The sequence below is a fragment of the Quercus lobata genome, chromosome 1 (assembly GCF_001633185.2).
Source record: "Quercus lobata isolate SW786 chromosome 1, ValleyOak3.0 Primary Assembly, whole genome shotgun sequence".
Taxonomy (NCBI): Eukaryota; Viridiplantae; Streptophyta; class Magnoliopsida; order Fagales; family Fagaceae; genus Quercus; species Quercus lobata.
In genome coordinates this window covers 8,543,816-8,563,504 of record NC_044904.1, presented here as the reverse complement: position 1 = coordinate 8,563,504, position 19,689 = coordinate 8,543,816, and the positions used below count along the sequence as shown (strand labels likewise).

General features: G+C 34.4%; 2 pseudogenes; both read left to right on the top strand.

The window, feature by feature from the left end:
• The first annotated feature begins 2,871 nt into the window (after positions 1–2,871).
• LOC115977329 lies at positions 2,872–7,863 on the top strand (annotated as a pseudogene).
• Positions 7,864–12,395: 4,532 nt separating this feature from the next.
• On the top strand, positions 12,396–18,383 carry LOC115977316 (annotated as a pseudogene).
• Positions 18,384–19,689: the final 1,306 nt, after the last annotated feature.

The window sequence follows — 19,689 nt, the reverse complement described above, 5'->3', positions numbered from 1 at the left end:
AAACAAATATTACTATAAAAAGTAAAAACACTATTTTCGAGGCCTTAAGGAAGAAATTCGCCTAAATTTTGGCAGCACTTATAGTAATGAGTTTGGATCAGAATGTCATTTTCCTTCAACCTGCTAAATTTCATGCAATTCCGACATTGTTGCCCTAGTGGCCTCTACTGACTCCCCCTTTAAGTTTGCATTGCGACTTCCTACGCCTTTGCTACTCCAAAAAAGTATGTGCTGTCTATTCTACATCACTACCCTTGGAGAGAATGGTTGTTGATTCAATTTCAAAACCACAAGCAAAGCCAGTAATCCACAGCCGCGCATTCACGTTTCACAATACTATGTCTACTTAACTATTAAGACAAATAATTCAATAGCTACTACCATTTCTAATAAAGCTTTCTGCATTTTTTTATTATTACTCAACAATTCAGAGCCTTAAGTTCAGTCACAAACTTCCACCATTCTAACAAAGTTTTGAACAGCCTCAAGTTTCTCACTTTTCTTTAGTTTTGAGCTGTGAAAGAAGCAGCCATGGAAGTTCTGAAAGCTTCCTCTTTTCCTTCACTTCACATGTACGTATACCACACTTCATAAAACCCAATTCATTGGGGAACCTTTTTTCATTTTGGCATTTGGAACCTCTGGTTACCAAAAAAAAAAAAAAAAACAATTTTGTGTTCAATTCATTTTAGGACCTTTGGCAGAGCATTAGAATATTCTCTTAGAATCTTCTAATCAATAGTTAGGCATTGCTTTAGATAGGCTAATAGTGTGTTGATGCACTGACAAAAAAGTGAACTAAACTACATCAGAATTTTGTATCTTTTGATATGACCCCAAGTGGATATTTGTATGGTTGATCTCTTTTAATATTATGATCTTTAAAAAAATGTAACCTCTCCTGAGACAACCATCAAGATCCAACAACATTGCATTCCAATAATGATAGTCACATACTACTTATTATACATTTACCATATACAAACTCCTTATTAAACATTCACTGTATAAACATTGTCACATGGACTAAAATTGTGTTTTTTTTCACAATTTTAAATTTTAAAACACAATTTTTTTAAATGAATAGCGTAATAATGTGCATGTAATAAGATTTTTCACATTCCAAAATTATACCTTGTAGCGGATATATATAGTATCTCTCTCACAACAAGTAGACCCCACCTATGTGTGTGACCAGTAGCGGAGCTAGGATTTTGATTCAGGGGGGGGGGGGAGATCAAAAGACAATAATAATAAAAAACCTAAAATCACTAATCGATATTAATAATAAAATTATAAACAAACAGTAATTGTCATACAAAATCTATTAAAATTAAACAATTGTAAAACATCTAATTTATAGTGACCGAAGATCAATCATCAAAGTAAGAAATTAATCTATATACATAAAGTTTAGAGATCTAATTTGATTCCTCAAAATAAATTTCAACTTTTCTCTATTCTTCTAATAATTTAAAATTTTTAATTTATGGTAGGAACTCAAATTTTGAAACTATGAAAATGCAAGAGATGAAGGAGAAAAAATTAATGGACATTTTAATGCTTTAGTACCACACAAGACATTTATTATTATTATTATTATTATGTGAAATTTTAGTTCCATGAGCTGAACTTGAAATGGAAAGAAGGAAAAAAGCAAGAATTTGCTGCAAACTAAGTTGTAGAAACTCTTGCAAAATGCACATATGTCAAGTAGTCACATGTGTGCATTTTTGCAGGAGTTGCTACAACTTAATTTACAGCAAATCCTTTTCCAATTTGGATAAGTGAAAAAAAAAAAAAAAAAAAAAAAAAAAAAAAATATTTTGTGTCAAGTGTTTGAAGTGGGAGAAGTTGTTTTAGTAACACCACACAGGGGCGGCTTGATGCATTTGGGGGCCTCAGGCGAAAATTGATCATCTTAATTTAGATGCAAAATTACTACTAATTAACATGAACTACATAGAAATTTTTTTTTTTGGGAATTTTTAAGACAGAAAAAATTTGACAAAATTTTTCATACTTGTTGATGTGGTAGATTAATAGTGGTAAGTAAAACAGTGGTGTTAGTGGTAGATTTAGATGAAAACTAGTAAAAGTTTGCTAATTAAACTCTTATTATTATTCTTTTTTTTTTAGAAGTGCAACATTCACAATATTTTTTACAACAAATCCTAGATTTTAAACTACTTTTTGTTTTTATTTGAAAATATCACTATAATTATTTTTTTGCCATCAACAATAGGTTGTAATAACTTGCTACTTAGCATTAGTTGTAAAAGTATTGTGAAAAATATTGTGGACGACGTTGCATTTTTCTTTATTTTTTTATTTGTTTTTCATCTAGTAAAAAAAATTATTTTATTTATTAATTATAAATAATCCTATTGGTTAAAATTTGGGGGCCTTTTTTTTACTTGGGGCCTTAGGCGGCCGCATTTTTTGCTACACCATAGAGCCGGCCCTGACACCACAAAATCTCATAATATTTTTACAATAAATTGAAGTATTAGTACATCATTGATCAGAATAAAATAAAATAAATTATTCTAAGATCTATCTCAACTAAAAACAGAAGTATTGTAAAAATATTGTTGAGGGAAAAATTTTCTTTGTTTTTCCTATTTTATGTCAGTAACATTACTCCAGCATATATAATGGACTTTTTAGGAGGAGTAGGGGGCAGGTGACCCCCACGCAGCACGCTCCCCTCTGGCTCTGCCCGTGTGACCCAACTACTATGAGATATGTTTCACATACTTGCTGCAAGGTATACTTTTTCCTCCCGCAGATGTAATACAACACCCCACTGACACTCACCCCTATTTGAGGAGCTGAGGAGGGTTATTACATTCACCCAGTGCAATTATCTCCCTATCACATGGAGGTGGACCCACAATGCACGAGGAAATAATACATTCATTTTGTGCATGGCGGTTTGTTGTACCCACCGCCATTTCTTGATTAAGGTTGTTCTTGTGATATAAAATAAAAATCCCTAGCGACGGCTTGCTGTAGATTCAGTTTCAAAACTACATGCAGGGCCAGCCAGCTACACGTTCACATATTCCTACCATTTTCATCTACCTGACTATCATACGCAAATAAATCAATAGCTAGAAATATTCAAATAAATTTTTCATCGTTTTATATTCAACAATTCAGGCCTCAAGTTTAGTCCACCATTCTAATAAAGTTTTGAACAGCCTCGAGTTTCTCACTTTTCTTTAGTTTGAGCTGTGAAAGAAAGTAGCCATGGAAGCTCTGGGAGCTTCCTCTGTTCCTTCTTTTCACATCCGAACGACACTTGATAAAACCAAATTGAGAAAGCCCATGTTCTTAAATTTTCATTTCAATCAAATACCCAGTTTATCGTTCTCATTATTCCACAGAAAACAATCGAAATTCAAGGTTTTTAACACCATATAATCCACGGTTTCAACAGAACCCACAAACCCACCTGAGCCAGTGTTTGAAACTCACGGTCAAGGTGAGAAATTTGATTGGTATTCACAATGGTGCCCTGTTATGCCAATCTTTGACCTGGACAAGAGGAGGCCACATGCAAAAAAGGTGATAGGTCATGTTGTGTTTGTGTGATGGGATAGGAATGAAGAAACTTGGAAAATGTTTGATGATAGGTGTCCTCATAGGTTGGCTCCATTGTCTGATGAGAGGATTGATAATTGGGGCAGGTTGCAGTGCGCGTACCATGGTTGGTGTTTTAATGGTTCTGGTAACTGCAAGTTCATCCCTCAAGCACCTCCTAATGGCCCTAAGGTAAAAGCTCTTGAATTCAAATCCCCTATGATAAGAACTTGGGATCAACATTTTGCAAATGCTTTTGCTGTGTTGTCATTCCTTTAACATATTTGGATAGGATTCTTGTCACATATGAATGGAAATTTTGGTATATGTTACATTTTATCCAATGTTAGGCTGTGACAAGATTCAAAATTTCGACACTTTACCAGTACCTCTCATTCCCTCCAAAGAACAATCAGGAAGGTAAAGAAGAAACCTTGAGATTGGATTTTTCTAGTTTGTATAATTGGCCAAGAGGTTTGTAACTCAACTAGTTGACACATTTTAGTGTTTCTAAGATATTCAGGGTTCAAATCTCATTTTTCCTTTGTAACTATTAAATTATTGCCTAATGTAATATAAGCCTAGTTATCCACTTACACTAAGTCAAAATTAAATGTGACATTCATATCCTCTATCTAATGGCTACTCTCAGCCTTCGTATCAACTTTCCATTAAAGTAAACGAATAATTTAAGAATAAAAAACTGTGCTTCACCAGAGTGAAAGGATATAATCATATCTGGTTGATTGGTATATTTTTCTGCTTCATCTTGTATACTTTCATCCATTTGTTGAATGTTTGTGAGGGATAAAGATATCTAGCACTCAACTCTTGTTATACTGTCTGTTCTACTCAATTTCTACTTGGCATGTGTGGCCCTTTTTTGACATTCTAAAGCTCTCTCTTAAATCACTGTTTTGTTTTATCTTATTTTATTTTCTTGTATAAATAGAAGGAACATAGCATGCCAATGTTTTAGCAGGAATATTGTACAATAGCAGATGGAATTTGGTTATGGGATTGTATGATGTAATTTGGCATCAATTGAAGCTAAAGTATTGTACATGTGCGATATCAATTAGCCAATGCAATTGGCGAATAACCTTCCCAAATAATTATGCAGGTGCATGCAGCCAAGAAAGCATGTGTAGCTGCTTATCCAAGTACTGTGCAGAACAACATAGTTTGGTTTTGGCAAAACTCGGATCCTCGATACAAAGATATTCTTGTGGAAAAGAAACCCCCCTACATTCCAGAAATAGATGATCCTTCATATACTAACTTAATGGGAAATAGAGATATTCATAATGGGTATGGTCTGCCACTATCTTCTGACAAAAACCTGTTATCTTGGAAAATATAAATTCTATTTTTTCTACTTATGAAACCATATCTGGCCTTTTTTCCTGCTATATGTTTTATAACTTTCAGGCACCTGTAATGCTGAAGGAAAAAGTATTAATATTTTATAATTTCATTTTGGCAAATGTCATAAGAAAGTTCATATCATTTTGATTGATTGTAAATGGCTTCTTCTTTCTTTTTATTTGGCATAAATATCATATGGAAGGTTTTCAAATGTGTGTATCACGAAAAGTTGGGCTCCTGAATTTGGGTTTTGCTTCTTTTTTTTTTTTATATCTTTCCTCCTTTCTCTTTAGCAGATCTGATTGGGAATATATTGATTTTTTACAAATTCAGATATGAGGTATTGATTGAGAATCTTATGGATCCTGCTCATGTTCCTTATGCACATCATGGAGTAAAGGAAATTCTACCATCCAAAAACAGTTAAGTTTTGAATAATCCTTATGTTCTGCCAATAAGTTTTGATTTCTTTATTTATGACTGAAACCAAGTTACCTTCACAGCAAAGGCTGATAGAGAGGGGTGCACACCGATTGAATTTAAGATTGAAAAGTTGAACGGCAATGGGTTCAATATAGTTCAGTTTCAGGAATGGAGCAGATGCACATTTATTGCCCCATACCTGGTTTATGCATCTCTTAAGCCTGAGGATCAAGCTAATGGATCTGAATCATCAGCTGGAACCAGAAAGGTTATCTATTAGATTGATTAATCTTTTATACATAGATGATAAACAAAATTTTTGGTTAATTCTTACTTATGTATTTCATTTTTCGTTCCTTAGTACTTCTATTTATGTAAATCTTGGTTGATGCAGGATACATCTGTGCAGAAGGAATTTTTTTTTAAAAATTTTTGCATTCCAGTTAGTCCAGGGAGTAGCAGATTGATATGGAGCTTCTCAAGAAACTATGGTCATTGGATTAATAAAGTTGTGCCACAATGGATATTTCATATGGAACAAAACCTGGTTATAGACTCTGATTTATATCTTCTACACATTGAGGTGACTCCCATCTCTTTGTATGTTATTGCAAGTTTCTTTTCTTTTCTTTTTTTCTTTTTTCAATCTAGGTAGCTGGTTTATTCCTTTATAATCACTTTTGCTTTTGATGGGTTACTATCGAAGTTACTGGTATAGGTTCACCAGATCAACCTTACTACAGATTCATGGGTTCTGCTATTTTAAAAGATAACAATGTAGGATATTATTCTCAAATATTTTACGAACCCAACTTGTAAGGTTTCCAAATGTAATTTGAGATTGAAAAAGAAATGACACTGAACAACAACCATATATCCTGTATTTCTTTCATATGTATACATATGATACTTCATTGATTAAAATATGTAGGATCTTCAACGTTTCAATTTAGTTATTATTCTTCTTGATTTTGCTATTACATTAACTAAGTTTTGAATTAGAATTTGGAAATATTATTATTTACTAGGCAGCACTAGTAGCTGACAAAATCAATTTCCAGTTCTATCTTGTTTCATAGGTTATTGCTTGCAGCAGAACAAAATTTCTTTACTATTATTATTTAATAAACACTGCACAGAGATGGTTCAATTTTTTAGAACATTCTTTCCATGTAAATGTCTAATGATTCTAATACAACTTCTTATATTTATTTTTTTCTGAAATTTAACTTTTTATATGAGGATAGAAACTAGAAATTGCTCACTGTGATTTACCCGGCTTTGATGTGTAGTTTAGTGTTTTTTTTAAACCAAATCTCTAGTATTTAGTCCAATCTCCAGCAAGAAGAGAAGCAAATTAGCTGTGACTTGTTCTTTAAATGTATTATATCACATAGATTTTAGTAGTGGCTTCTGACTCCTGAGTTCTTTCTATAGAAGCATAAGATAATGGATGTTGGTCCTGCCAATTGGCAGAAAGCTTGTTTTGTGCCAACAAAATCAGATGTGGAAAATGGCTAAACAAGTATGCTGGTGGTCAATTTGATTGGAGAGGCAAGTATAGTGGAGTTCTTCCCCCAACTCCTCCTAGAGAGCAGTTGATGGACAGGTAATTTATACAACTACCAATGTGGGTTCAAGCTAGAACTTGATACTTTTTTTGATTATCTTGAAATAGTATCATCTTTTTAGAACATTAGACAAGAGCATGGTAGATTTTTGTAGATGCATATAATAAATAGCTAAACATGTTTCTTGTTATCGGCAAGATATCATGTGCAAACTTTACTTACATCAACAACTTAAATAGTTGAAATTATCGTAATACCTTGAGACTTCTTTCTTTTTCTGTCTGTGGAAAGCGAAGGACACTGGCTGGAAAATATGGCCTAATTTGAGACCTTTTAGAAGATATAGGAAATTCCTAATCTGAACACTTCACACATATTCACCACTTGTCTCATTTTTGAGAATTGGTTCATAGAAATTATCTTTCACAATCTTCTTCAGGTACTGGTCCCATTTGGTGAACTGCACTAGTTGTAGTGCAGTATACAAAGGTTTCAATGTACTTGAAGTTGTCCTCCGAGTAGTTTCTGTTGCTTCAATTGCTATTGTTGTTGCAGCCAAGCAGGGTACAATCTCAGCAGTTGTGAGAACCACGATGGTTTTGATGTCAGTACTATTCTATGCATCTTCAAGATGGTTGGCTCGCTTCATCTACAGAAACTTCCATTACCAAGACTACGATCATGCTTTTCACTGATGGTCTAACTTACTGTCCAACCTTGAAACACCATATTCAATGGTTTAAATATGGCTTCAGCATAAATGTGTGTACAGTAAAGGTCAATGAAACTTGCATAAAGAAAAATATCACATTTCTAGTGTTTCTGTGTTTATTACTTGCTTGATGCTCGCCAAGAGTTCTGCAATTCAATGACATTACCCAATTATCTCCCAATAAGTAGAACTTTGGTTCAATCCCCCCCCCCCCTCTTTTCTTCCTATTTTCTTCTTATAGAAAACTTGATTGATGCTCTAATACATGTTTGCTTTCACGCAAAAAAAAACTTCATTTTTTAGTCCTCACTATTTAGATTTTTGTGTGTATGTGTGTGAGAGATGCGGGTTTTTTTTATAAAGTGATTATATAAAATATGCTTTGTTTTTCTTTGTCTGCTTTCTTCTTTTCCAAATATGTTCTTCTTCTTCTCCAGATCTATTCTTTCTTCTTTGTTTTTCTGTTTATATAAGCTTTACGGAACTTGAGTACGAGAGACTCAAGTTCCATGTGGATATTTATCCACATTAGCTTATAGAACTCAAGTCTTACAGACTTGAGTTCCTTCAATGAACTTCAGTCTCTATGACTCGAGATACTATTAAACTAATATTAATATGTTTGTTTTTGAGGTCACATAACGAAATTGTTGGTAAAATCGTATTAAAAGCCACACACACACAAAAACTCTCAATTCTCATTAGTAATTGGAAAAAAAATTCCTTAGCTAAAAAAAAAAAAAAATTATTTTGAATACGGCTTGTGTCCAATAAAGTGATGGAAATGTTGAGACTCGGACACATGTCCACATCCTAACTTGTTCATTATTGCACTTATGCACTAGACACTAGCATAACAGTTTGTACGAATTGAAATTGAAACACGTTTCAAATATCCTTAAATGCCCTGACAAGCAAAGTGCCAAATCCACTTGTGCAGAGGCTTGAAACTTTGAATAGAGATTGACTAGCCATCCTCTACCCATTGATTCAATTTCAAAACCACAAGCAGAGCCAGTGAGCCACAGCCACACATATAGACATGGCAATACGGGTCAGAATTTTCTTATCTCAAAAAATAGGGATTGACCGAGCTGACCCAAAAAATACTTGACCTGAACTCAATTTTTATGCGGGTCAATTCGACCCGACCCGAATAACCCGTGACCCGACCTGTTAAAAAAATTCACTAAAAAAATATTTTAATTACATTCTGATACTAGGTGCATAAAGCACAAAGTACCAAACTAATAATTAATATATTATAAAAAAAATGGCTATTTAATTCATCAAAAGTAGCACCAAGCCAAAAAAAAAAAAATCATCAAAAGTACCAATAGGAGCTAGCTAGCCTAGCTTCTGTGCTTGCCTTGCCTACAACACATTACAACTTACACAAGAGACAAGACAAGGGCTGGCCAAGGCTGTCAAGAAGTGAAGTGTCATCACTCATTAGTAGTAAAGACAACCATTTAAATATATATATATATATATATATATTGTGGGAGGGTTTCTTATCTCAGCCCCTAATTAGCAGGTATTGTCCGCTTTGGCTATGCCTCACAGTTTTGCTCAATCCCACATCAGGGAGAGATGCCTCCCACATGTGCCTTATGTAGTAGTGGTACACATGTCTTGGGCTTAAGTTTATAAGGCACATATAAGGCACATGTGGGAGGAGTCTCTCCCTGATGTGGGATTGAGCAAAACCGTGACGCATAGTCAAAGCAGACAATACCTGCTAATTGGGGGCTGAGACAAGAAACCCTCCCACATATATATATATATATATATATATATCTCATTCAGGATTCAACTGAGCTATATTAGAAGATAAGGAAGATGATGTAAGTGAATTGCATTTTGTTTGGTATACATTATGCTATGTTTTTTTAATAATAAAGATTGTAATGTTATGTGATATTATTTTTTATTGCAAATTTTTTTAATGATTAGAAATTTGATCATTATGAAAGTGGTTGTGGTGCCAAAACAAAAAAATCTCAGTTGGACTTGCATTTAGAAGAGCCTAGACTTAACAAAAGGCAAAATTCAAAGTTGGAAGTTCTCTCTTGGTGGAAAGAGCATTACAATCGGTTTCTAGAGCTCTCTTTAATGGCATGGGATGTCATGAGCATTCTGATAACCACTGTTGCTTCTGAATCAAGTTTTAGCACTAGAAAAAAATTCTTACTCCATATCGATCATGTCTTTTACCTAAGAATGTGAAAACTACGTTGTGTACTAAAAGTTGGCTATATGGATTTGAAGGTAATTTAATTTTTTTATAATCATAATTATACACTTTTAATTCTTTATTGATTTGCTTTCATGGTACATTAAATTATTTAAAATATTGTATTCTAGATGAAGATGCTGACGAAATAGGCCAACTTGAGCTACAATTTGCAAGTATGAATATTTGCAGTGCTGAATCTGCTACCAACATTGAGTAGATTGAGATTGAGGTGTAATTCTTATAAAATATTTACTTATTCTTCTTTACTTAATATGTTATGTTTATTTTTTAATATTTTTTTTGTTTAGTTTATCTTTCTGAGTAATCTAACTTTACTATTATTTTAAATGCAACAGGAACATGTGCATTTAAGAAGATCGATAATTTGCTACTTTGATGGCTTACTTGTTTTGTTTGTTTTAAGATCTATCTCTTTTTGAAGATGCAAACTTGTAATTATATGCATTTTGATAGTAAACTATTAACATTGAAGACTTTTTCCATCACGAATTTATGACTATAAATAATTTTTGTCATGCTCAAAACTATCAAAATTAGAAGGATATTAACAAGTAGCATTAAGTGCAATTCATTTGCTTAATTGATTTTATTTATTCTCTCTAAGCAAGTTGTCATTAATCTGTTTTTGTAATTGAAAAAAAAAAAAAAAAACTTGTTTGAAAAATACGAGTAAACCCGACCCGACCCGCAACCCGATTGATCCGTTTAAAAATGACCTGTGACCTATTTGACCCTCAAACCCGATTGACCCGACCCAACCCACCCATTTTGCCACATCTACCCACATACTCTTTTCAAGGTCCAGCTCCCCTCCCATTCAAAATTCTTCAGTTTTATCCAGTTTTTACCCGGATAAAGGACACGTGGCACATAAAACATCTAAAGGTCAAAAAAATGCCACATCAAAAAATTATTTATCTCCATCTTACCCACCCCTTTCACTCAGCAGCAACCTCCATTCACAAACCCACCTCCCCTGTACACCAACAATCTTGGCAAACAGATGTCAAGGAGCCATCAAAATGGTGTTGGAGGTGCCACCCACTAACACCCATGATGATTATCATCTCCTTAGAAAGGCCACTTGGTGATTGTCAATTTTCACTTTTTGCATATCACCAGCTTGCACTTTTTGGTCTCTGAGAAAGTGTAAGAAAAGAAATGAAATTGAAATCTTGAAACTTTTATCAAAAAATGGAAATTGAAATCCTGAATATGGGTAAGTTTCTTTCCTTTCTTACACTGCTTCCTCTCCACTTCTTCTCAAAGCCGCATAGAAGAACGTCCCAACTGTGGTCGGTCCTAGCAAAGCAACCATTTCCATTTAAGAAAACAAAAAATAAAAGTACAATAGCCGCAAAACCTTCGTAACATTGCTATTTGTTGCCATGGGTGTTAGTGGGTGGCTTCTCTGGCACCATTCCAATGGCTCTTTATTGTCCATTTGCCAAGATTGTTGGTGTACATAGGAGGTGGGTTTGTGAATAGAGGTTGCTGCTAAGCTGGGATGCACGGACGCGGCTCCGGACCCAGCACACTCGCATCCGACGCAGCAGGACGCGGCGACGCGGGAGGGACACCGCAGACTGTGCGTCCGTGCCGCGTCGTGCCACGTGGATTTCCCGACTCGCGCTGACATGGCTCAAATCGACACCGACTCGCGTCGATTCGGCTCCGACACATGTCGATTTGGGCCGAACCGGACGGATTCGCACCGATTCGGGCTGACTTGGATCGTATCGGCCGGATATCGGTGTGTTTCGGCCGGAAAAAGGAAATCGGCCGGTAAGGAAAAAAAAAAAAAAAAAAACTTAAACTTAAAAACACCGGTGGACTGGGTTGTTCTCTGTTTTTTTTTTGGAAGTGTTTTGTAACTCTCTTTTTGATAAATACAAAAACTCTTCTTTGTTTTTTGTGCCTCTCTCTTACCAAACGTGAGAGCCACATCTTCCTTTTTTTTCCCTTTTTTTTTTCTTTTTTAATGGGAAGCTACACGTGAGAGCCTCCTACTTTTTTTGTTTTTTTTTTTTTTACTTATTATTATCTATTTATTTTATTATTATTATTTCTATACTATTATTATTATTATTATATGAGTTTTCTATTATTATATAAAAAAGCATGCTTAGTAATATATTAAAAACATTTTTAATAATTTTTTAATCGTTGAGTCCCGCACCCGTACCCGCACCAGCACCCGAGTCCCAAAACGCACCCATGCTTCATAGCTGCTAAGTGAAAGGGATGGGTAAGATGGAGATAAATAATGTTTTGATGTGGCATTTTTTTGACCTTCAAATGTTTTATGTGCCACGTGTCCTTCATCTAGGTAAAAATCAGAGAAAACCGAAGAATTTTGAATGGGAGGAGATCCGGACCCCACTTTTCACATTTCTATATCTACTTAATTATCAACACAAATAATTCAATACCTAGTACCATTTCTAAACAAAGTTTTCTACTCTTTTTATTACTCAACAATTCAGAGCCTCAAGTTCAGTCACAAGCTTCCACCATGATAAAGTTTTGAACAGCCTTTTAAGAGGGCATTTGGATTCCAAGGAATCCTGCGTTCACGTTTTAGTGTTGCGTTTTCCTTTGTTTTTTTTTTTTTCTTTTGCCCGCATTTGTTGACTTTGGGAGACAAAATATACTGTTATGAACAGTATATATACAGTACATACACTGTTTATATATTAAAAAATATTAAAAATGGGTTCCACGATATTATTTACACATTTAAAAATTATTTTGCTACAGTGTTTCAATTTTCAGTTTCAGCAAAGATAAGTTCGATCCAAACGGAGTCTAAGTGTCTCACTTTTCTTTAGTTTCAGCTGTGAAAGAAGCAGCCATGGAAGCTCTGAAAGCTTCCTCTTTTCCTTCACTTCACATACGTACCACACTTCATAAAACCCAATTCAGAAGGCCCATATTCTTGAATTTTCATTTCAATCCAATACCCAGTTCATCTTTCTCATTTGTCGACAAAGGTTTCAACAGAACCCACAAACCCACCTGAGCCAGAGCTAGAGCTTGAAACTCACAGTCAAGGTGAGAAATTTGACTGGTATTCACAATGGTACCCGCTTATGCCAGTCTGTGACCTGGACAAGAGGAGGCCACATGCCAAAAAAGTGATAGGTCTTGATGTGGTTGTGTGGTGGGATAGGAACGAGGAAGTTTGGAAAGTGTTTGATGATAGGTGTCCTCATAGGTTGGCCCCATTTTCTGAAGGGAGGATTGATCAGTGGGGTAGGTTGCAGTGTGTGTACCATGGTTGGTGTTTTAATGGTTCTGGTGACTGCAAGTTCATCCCTCAAGCACCTCCTGAAGGCCCTCCAGTAAAATCTCTTGAATTGAAATCTCCTGTGTTAAGAACTTGGGATCAAAATTTTGCAAATGCTTATGCAGAGTTCTGATTCCTTAAATATAAATATATTTGGATACGATTCTTGTCTCATATGAGTGATAAACTTAGTATCTGTTACACTTCATTCAATATTAAGCTGGACAAGATTCCAAATTTCGATGCTTTACTTATGCCTCTCATCACCACACAGAACAATCAGTGAAGTAAAGAAGAAATTTTGAGATTGGATCTTTGTATTGTTTGCATAATAGAAATGATTGTATTGTAGCTTTTTCTCATCATAACACAAAGAAGCTTAATTCACTGAAAACTAGGTCACGTTTTACACTTTACTGTTAGGAAGATGACTCTGGGAAGCCTCAGACTGAGTAGTTAATGTAACATATAGGACACCTCCTAACCCAAAAGACTAATTCCTACTCGCTCCCGGGCTTTGATCAAGTAAGTAGCACTTAACTGTCACAATGCAACTGAATTCCTCCTTGGTTCAAACTAAGCTCTTCAACTAGCCCCTTCAACCACAGTGCTTCCTTTGCAGCTTCACCTGCAGCCATGTACAATTAGAGACCTAATGTGAATATAAGTTCCGTCATCCACTTATCCTTTTTAAGGATAAAATGTGGCATTCATTCCCTCTTTCTAATGGCTAACTCTCTGCCTTCTTGTCAACCTTCCATTAAAGTAAATATAGAAATAAATTAAGAAAATATGAAATTGTTCTTGACCAGAGTTAAAGTTTCTAATCATATCTAGTTAATAGTTATATTTTTCTGCTTCTTCTTGCGTTTTTTTTCATTCATTTGCTGAGGGATTAAGATTTGATGTAGCACTTAATTCTTATTTTATAGTGACAACTGTTCTACTCAAATTCTGATAGGAATGTGGGGGCCTTTTTTGATATTCTAAAGCTTGCTCTTACATTACTGTTTTGTTTTATCTTATTTTATTTTCTTGTAAAAATAGAATGAACAGAGTCAAACATTCAGGAATTATTTACAATAGCATAGGGAATTTGGTTTTGGGATTGTATAATGTGATTTTGCATCAATGGAAGCTAAAGGATTGTACACATACAATATCAATTGACCAATGCAATAGTGTTTAACATTTCCAAATAATTATGCAGCTGCACACAGTCAAGAAAGCATGTGTAGCTGTTTATCCAAGTACTGTGCAGAACAACATTGTTTGGTTTTGGCCAAACTCAGATCATCAATACAAAGATATTCTTATGGAGAAAAAACCCCCCTACATCTCAGAAATAGATGATCCTTCATTTACTAACTCAATGGGAAATAGAGATATTCCTTATGGGTATGGTCTGCCACTATCTTCTGACAAAAACCTGTTATCTTGGAAAATAGAGCCTCCATTTTTTCTACTCCTCAATATCTGGCCTTTTTCCTGCTATATGTTATAGAACTTTTAGGCACATGTAATGCTGAAGGACAAAGTATTAATAACAAGGTTTATATAGGCTAATGTCATAAGAAAGTTCATATCCTCTTGACTGATTGTAATTCTTCTTCCTTTTTATTTGGCTAAGTATCATATGGAAGGTTTTCAAACAAGTGTATCACTAAAAGTTGGGCACCTGTAATTTGGATTCTGCTTTTTCTTTTTATATCTTACCTCCTTACTCTAGAAAACCTGATGGGGAATATATCAATTTTGCAATTTCAGATATGAGGTATTGATTGAGAATCTTATGGACCCTGCTCATGTTCCATATGCTCATCATGGAATAATGCAAACTCAACAACCAAAAGACAGATAAGTTTTGAATAATCCTTATGTTCAGTTAATAAGTTTTGCTGTCCTAACTGATGACTGAAACCAAGTTGCCTTCACTGTGAAGGCTGATAGAGAGGGGGGCAGACCGCTTGAACTGATGATTGAAAAGTTAGACATCAATGGGTTCAAAACAGATCAGAGATGGAGCAATAGCAAATTTCTTCCCCCATGTGTGTTTTATGCATATACTAAGCCTGTGGATCAAGCTAATGGATCTGAATCGTCAGTGGGAACCAAAAAGGTTATCCCTTAGATTGATTAATCTTTCCTATATAAATGACAAATGAAACTTGCGAAATTTTTGGTTAATTCTTATTTATTTATTTCGTTTTTTGTTCCTTAGTACTTCTGTTTTTGTAAATCTTGGTTGATGCAGGAAACATCAGTGCAGCGGAGTTTCGTTTTAATTTTCTTTTGTATCCCAGTTAGTCCAGGGAATAGCAGATTGATATGGTCCTTCCCAAGAAACTTTGGTGTTTGGATTGATAAAGTCGTGCCACGATGGACGTTTCATGTGGCACAAAACCTGATTCTAGACTCTGATTTATATCTTCTTCACATAGAGGTGATTCCCATCTCTTTGTATGTTATTACAAATTATTCTTTTTAATCTAGGTAACTGGTTTATTCCATTATACATTACTTTTGCTTTTGATGAGTTACTATTGAAGTTACTGGTAGGATCAGTGGGTCAACCTTACTACAGATTCCTTGGTTCTGCTATTTTAAGAGATAACAATGTAGGATGTTACTCTCAATAAATTATAAATCCAACCTGCAAGGTTTCCAGATGTAATTTGAGAGTGAAAGAGAAGCAACACTGAATATACTTCGTTTTTTTGGGGAATGATTTGAACTTAAGAATCAACCCTCCTTACCCTGCCCTTTACAACTTGAGCTAAAGCCAAAGGATGGGAAAAGATAGTACCTGTTTTTCTTTGGAAGATAACATCCCTGACCTTTTTTTCACATAAATTTAGTGTTGTTAATTACTGTGTGCTCAACTTATTAGTATAAAAATTAATTTAATAGTTTGGGTTAATTGCGTAACTCAAATACCCCTAGGAACTTAACTGCATAACTCAAATAACCCCTACGAACTTATCCTTGAGAAATGGTTAAATGCTTGAAGCTGCCCCTTTCTTCCACTTGGGCTGCAGAAGATAGACTGCATAAATCTCATACTGACAATATTAGGGGAATTTCTTAGGTAAATGAGATGACACCTACAATATTTTACTCCATCATGCTCTATTAGGTCCCCACCCTTAGAGGCCTTGTGTACAGGTGAACTCTCATAGCCTTCTTAATAGAGTGAGCGTTGCTAGAACCTTATTTGGCCAGGAGAGAGAGAGAGAGAGAGAGTTGCTAAAGGCCAACCTTTACAACCATCAGAGCTCCTTCTGGCTCACTTGTCTTTCCTAATCCAATAAGCAAAACCCTTAAATTTATCCCGGAGAAAGGAAATTAGTAACTATAAGTTTCTAGTGGTACCAGACACCCCATTGGAAAAGTGAACAATTACGTGAAGATTGCTGTTCTGACTGGATACTTATCATGGAAGATTATAGCACTACTCCTTTTACTGCTTATCCATTTCACTCTCCCAATGAATACATCATGGATCATTTCTTTAGGCTGTGTTTCCTCTGTTTCCCCATAAAACAACCATATATCTTGTGTTTCTTTCTGATGTATACATATGATACTTCATTGGTTAAACTATGTAGGATCTTCAATGTTTCAATTTAGTTATTAATTTTCTTGCTTTTGCTAGTAAAACTAAGTTTTAAATTAAAATTTGGAAATATTTACTAGGCAGTACTAGTAACTGTCAAACTCACTTTCCAGTTCAATCTTCTTTCATATATTATTAGTTGCAGCATAACAGCAGTTCTTCACTATTATTATTTTCTAGACACTGCACAGAGATGGTTCAATTTTTAAAAATTTCATTCCATGTAAACGTCCAACAATTCTAATGTAACTTTTTATTTGATAGGATAGAAATTGCTCCCTACATATTTTTCCAATATGAAATTGTGATTTACCCTGCTGTGATGTGTAGTTTTCTTTCTTTTCCCACCAAAGCTTTAGTCTTTAGTCAAGTCTCATGCAAGAAGAAAAACAAATTGGTTGTGACTGCTGTTCTTTAAATGTATTATCACATTGTAGTAGTAGTATCCAACTCTTGATATCTTTCTGCAGGAGCGTAAGATAATGGATGTAGGTAATGCCAATTGGCATAAAGCTTGTTTTGTGCCAACAAAGTCAGATGCCCTTGTGATCGGATTTAGAAAATGGCTAAACAAGTATGCTGGTGGTCAAGTTGATTGGAGAGGCAAGTACAGTGGGGCTCTTCCCCCAACTCCTCCTAAAGAACAGCTGATGGATAGGTAATTCATACAACTACCAATGTGAATTCAAGCTCCAATTGGATTAAATTTTTTGATAATCTGAAAATTAGCATCATTTTGGAGAACATATTACAAAAGCATGATAGATCTTTGTAGAAGCATAGAAGCTAAATGGTTAAACCTGTTTGTTACTATCAGCAAGACATCAAGTGTAAACTATGCTTAAATTAACAGCTTACACTGTTAAAAATGTTATAATACCTTGAGACTTTTCTTTTCAGTCTGTAAAAAGCCAAGGACACTGCAAATTATTGCGTAATTTGAGACCTTTTAGAAGATTCAAAAAGTTTCTAATGTGGTCAATACATGCATATATATCTTTTTATGTGGTGGTCCTTAGTACTGCGTGTCTCATATATGAGAATTGGTTAATAAAAACTATCCTTCACAATCTTTTTCAGGTACTGGTCCCATGTGGTGAACTGCCGAAGTTGCAATATTGCATACAAAGGTCTCAATGCACTTGAAGTTGTCCTCCAAGTTGTCTCTATTGTTTCAATTGGGATTGCTGCTGCAGCCAAGCAGGGTGCAATTTCAGCAGTTGCGAGAACCACAGTGGTTCTGCTGGCAGTACTATTCTATGCATCTTCCAGATTGTTGACTCACTTCATCTACAAAAACTTCCATTACCACGGCTATGATCATGCTTTTCGCTGATGCTAGTCTAACTTAGTATCCAGCCTTAAAACACCATTTCTGGTGGTGTAAATATGGCATCGGCATAAATGTATGTGCAGTAAAGGTTAATGAAACTGGCATAAAGGAAAATCACTCTTTTGGTGTTTTTGTGTTTATATCTTGCATAACAGTTGCGAGGAGTCTTGTAACCCATTGACATTACTTGATTCTCTTAACAACGAGAACTTGGATTCAAATCCCAGCTTATTGTAAGTAAAAAACTTGCTTAATGCTCAAATACAGGTGTACTTGCACAGCAAGAGCTTTAAACTTCTACCTGTATCTTGCATGACAAGAACTTTAAACTTCATTCTTTGTACTTGTTCATTACTATTAAGATTTGGGAACATCGTTTTCTTATACATATTAGATTTATTTATTTATTAACAAGGAAACAAAAATAAATAAAAAATCATTCTACATAAAGCTACAATCTTTCCAAATGCCTCCAATTTCTTCCTTGCACATATAATGTTCCGTTATATGGGCCTAAAACAAACAAGAAAACAATGCAACACTCCTTTGCTGCTCTATGAACATTGGAGATAGTATCTCATGAGACAGTTTTATGATACCATCTCTCTGACAATATGTAGAAGTTGAGCTTCATTTGAGTATACCACAAAACCTTAGATAGAGATCTCGTGATAATTGTTATTTAATATTTTATTAGCCTAATATTTTCATATATTTTCTAAGATCTTATAAAATGAGATTCCAATATATATATATATATATATATTTCAAACAATTTTCCTATTTACATAATTACCTATGATGATATCGTGCATATCAAAATAGATCGTACATAATTACTTGAAATGGGTTCAAGTTACATCTTGTGTAACTCTTATAGATTTACACCTTTTTTACACCATAGATTTTTAAGATATCTAAAAGTTAAAAAAAAACACTATTAAATGCTATTATTTTCCACCTTACTACCCAATTAATACTCCCTCCGTCCCAGTTTGTTTGTCCTCTATTCCGTTTTATATTTTCTATTATTTTATTAGCCTAATATTTTCATATATTTTCTAAGATCTTATAAAATGAGATTCCAATATATATATATATATATATATTTCAAACAATTTTCCTATTTACATAATTACCTATGATGATATCGTGCATATCAAAATAGATCGTACATAATTACTTGAAATGGGTTCAAGTTACATCTTGTGTAACTCTTATAGATTTACACCTTTTTTACACCATAGATTTTTAAGATATCTAAAAGTTAAAAAAAAAACACTATTAAATGCTATTATTTTCCACCTTACTACCCAATTAATACTCCCTCCGTCCCAGTTTGTTTGTCCTCTATTCCGTTTTGGGATGTCCCAAAATAATGTCCTATTTTTAAAAATAAAAGTTATTAGTTTACTAATATTCCTATTATACCCCTGGTCCCCTACTGTATTTTCAAAACTATTTGAAAAGAAAACTAACAAATACTTAAAAAGTCAATCTAATTGAGGCACCTTTTTAGTTGCCTCATT